The 3751-nt window shown below is 46.0% G+C and overlaps 1 long non-coding RNA gene across 1 annotated transcript; it reads right to left on the reverse strand.

Annotated features, from left to right (window-relative positions):
• Positions 1-334: 334 nt before the first annotated feature.
• Positions 335-1594, reverse strand: LOC149285813 (uncharacterized). The gene is made up of 3 exons (XR_016277753.1): positions 1553-1594; positions 1192-1218; positions 335-423 (listed from the first exon to the last, which is right to left on the reverse strand). It is a non-coding gene; the product is annotated as an uncharacterized LOC149285813 (long non-coding RNA).
• Between the last annotated feature and the right edge of the window lie 2157 nt (positions 1595-3751).

The following is a 3751-nucleotide window of genomic DNA, read 5'->3' on the forward strand; positions in this document are numbered from 1 at the left end:
TTGCTTTTATATGTAATATAGCAGCTTACTTCATACCAGCATGTTCTATATTACAAAGTATTCAGTCCTTTTAACCCCACCTGCCGTGGAAGGGGTTTAAGCAGCAGTTCCTCCAGTGATGACGGCTCCAGACATCGCTCAGTGTTTACACCTCTAAATAAAGGTTATGCTTTCTAACATTTGTCTTCTTTTCAGAGGAGAATCCCTGCCAACTATAGAAAGGCTGTACTTATTTGAAAGACACAAGTCTCGTAGGTAGTAATAAGTTCTTCCTTTATTCAATGAGATATTGTACAGTCAGAATAGCACACAATAAACAGAAGTGCTCCATTACATGAGATCGTCTCTTTAAATGACTCCACATCGACCCCTCGAAGCAGATTTCATGCTTGTCCACCATGGGAGAGATCAGTAGACAGACTCCTGTAACAGTAAAAGTTGCATTATACGGGGTGCTATTACAAGGTGCTGCCCCATCTACGCCAACATCAGGTAAATTCAGTATTGGAAGCCACAATCCCGCTACTGTAACATGAACCCCTTCCCATCACCTAGGCTCATAGGAGATGCGCTTGGCCCCGGGAGTATCGCATGCATGTGCAGGAGACATGTTTAACCAAGAATCTGCTGCAAGCCTAAGATTGGGCAGAGAAACCACATAAGCAGAGATCCTCGTGAATCCTTCCCTGCATTATTGGAAGACACGGCTTGCATGTTTCAGCTGGAGTCCCTGCACGTTAAGAGCTACTGCCATGTCTATGGCTTAAAACCACGGAAACAATGGCCATCTACATCTGTTCTAGAACAGCATTTTACACCAAATGTCACCTCACAGCATCAACAGATAACCCAGAAACCCAGAAGTGTGTGAATAAGGTAATTCATCTTATTACACAGTTAATAAATAGGGCCCCCCCCCCATGAACTGCTGCACTGTTACCCCTTTATGTAAATAGCTTTGTAGGTATGAAGGGTCTTTTAACCTCCTGGATATAAGACTTTAGGAGCTTTGGTTCCAAGTAGCCCGTTCGTGATCTGGTTTAGTTTCGTTCTGGAGGAGCCTCAGACACGTCGTAACAGCAAATGCGTAAAACGCACTCAGATGAGGTGTCAGAAAATTTTTTGTTGTATCATCACCGGCTCGCAGGAGAATAAATAAATCTAATTTAAGATTCTTAAACTGTTCCTTACCTTAAATCCGCAGCCTCATCCGATGACCTAAAGAGATCATAAAGAGCCTGTGAGATTTGGAACGGAGTTTCATGTAACAACGTCTATAGCGTCATGTGCAGCGTCTTCAGATATTGAGTGATATCAGGTACTGCCCGAGCAATACTCATTTGAGGTGTCAGAAGTTTAAATATCATCCTATAACACGCATAGCACCCCTGCCCCCCTCCGCCTTAGCTACATAAAGCCGTCTCGTTAGCGCAGCAGTATAACGGGGGATTTAGGTTCCGTTGTCTTATAATAGAACTCAGCTCCGAGATCTTTAAGCCTTTAGTGACCAGATGTTGAGGATGCACCAGTTTGTAAAGAAAAAGTTGATTACCTTTCTGTTTATAGGACAGTTCCCACAGTGCGCCAGCCAATCAGGTTTGACTCATTCATTCCAGCTCAGTGCCAACCAATCAGGTTTTACTCATTTTACCACCAAGTATCGCTGTAAGAAAACAAACATTATCAGCCTCATGCAGTTACTGTAACAAGTCTATTTAGCCAAATCAGGCAAATCACGAAGCCATTAGACCAGGGGTGGGCAATTAATTTTCCCATGGGGCCACATGAGAAATTGGAATGGTTTTAGAGGGCCAGACCTCTACAAACTACAAACTCCGAAGCCTTGTCCATTTTGTTAACTTATGTGCTGTTTAATAAAGTTATTCAAGCCTACGTCATTGGTAGAGGTGCTTGAATAAGTAAGGCCTGAATAACTATTAGCACAGCACAGAAGTGAACAAAATGAACAAGGCTTCGGAGTGCATACCGTATTTTTCGCTCTTTAAGACGCACCTAGATTTTAGAGGAGAAAAAAAAGGAAAAAATATTTTGAGCTAAAAAATGGGCTAAAATATTTATTACAATAACTGAATAAGCTATGAACACAGTAAGACACACGCAGTAAGACACAGACACAGTAAGACACACACAGACACAGTGAGACACACACAGACACAGTGAGACACACACAGACACAGTGAGACACACACAGACACAGTGAGACACACACAGACACAGTGAGACACACACAGACACAGTGAGACACACACAGACACAGTGAGACACACACAGACACAGTGAGACACACACAGACACAGTGAGACACCCCTCCCTAACCCCCCTTCTCAGTATCTCCCCTCTAACTCCCTAACCCCCCCCTTCTCAGTATCTCCCCTCTAACTCCCTAACCCCCCTTCTCAGGATCTCCCCCCCCGCCCCGGTCACTTACCTTAAACTCCTGTGTTGGAAGCGTGAGGCGTTTGTCTCGGGTGCCGGCGCTTCACTGCTGATCGCCGGCGTCTGACGTCATATGCCGGCGCCCAGCGTAAAGCGCCGGCACCCGAGACAAACGCTTCCAACACAGGAGTTTAAGGTAAGTGACCGGGGCGGGGGGGGGGACACCGGACTCATTGGTGAGTCACCAGGACACTCTTTGCGGGCCGGTCCGAGCTATTCAGCGGGCCGGATGTGGCCCGCGGGCCGTGCTTTGCCCAGGTCTGCATTAGACGCATCGCACAGCAAAGTCAGTCGACACAAGAGAATGAAACTAACCTGTTCTTTAAGGAGGGCGATAATCGCATACTGCTGCCAGGCAGCACAGCAGTCGAGCCCCCGGAAACATAGCGGACTATGGACAAAAAAAAAAAAGTTATATATCAAATATTAAGCAACACCAAGTTATAGTATCGATACCAAAAAAGCCATTCACATTGTCAGAGATGCTCTCCGCTGAAGCGAATGAATGGGATCATAAAGCAGACTTTAATGGATGAACCACCAAGATACAGTAAGGGAATCGCATCTCGCTGGAAGAGCACCCTGTACCACAGCAGCCATAAAAAGAAATACTGAAGACAGCCTGAACATTCGTTGGTTGCTAGGGGAAATATACACCTTTTGCAGCCTGTCACACCCATCAGGCCTCAAAAGCAGCTGCTCGCATACTAAGCAGAAGAAAAATGGCCGACCTCACCGCAAGAGCCCGAGGTTTTACTTGCGTAGTGTTATCACTAGCCGTAGTTTAGCGCATTTAAATATATATATAATTAGATTTAAGAGAAGTAGAGACGACTGACGAGGAATCAGGGGTTAAACAGCACGCTGACTACAAGCATAGGAGGGAAGAAAGCGCGTGCCAAGTACCGAACCCACCATGCTCCAACTTACCTGAGGACAAGAAGAAAGGAATAAAACGTCCTGCAGCCGACTTAAGTACTTGAAGGAACTGCGCTATGATTGGTTGTTGTGATCACGTGGGTTTCCATTCGCCCTATCACAAACATTGTGGCTTGGGCCTATCGCTGAGATCGTTTGCGTAAAAGGGGTTGGGCTCCTATACCGCCCGCCCCCACTGGGACGGATAATGATTGACAGACGAGGAGAAGCGCTATCATATTGGCTGTTTAGTGCTTCTCGTGGTGCATAGTGGTATTTGGAGTCCATGAATGTGACGTTTGTTTAATGAATGCGCCAATGTGGCAATGGGTGGACTACGATTCCCAGAGTTCCCGGGGCGGTGAGAAATCCCGGA

Source organism: Sceloporus occidentalis, unplaced genomic scaffold (genome assembly GCF_023333645.1).
Source record: "Sceloporus occidentalis isolate IW3139 unplaced genomic scaffold, rSceOcc1.0.p SCAF_76, whole genome shotgun sequence".
Taxonomy (NCBI): Eukaryota; Metazoa; Chordata; class Lepidosauria; order Squamata; family Phrynosomatidae; genus Sceloporus; species Sceloporus occidentalis.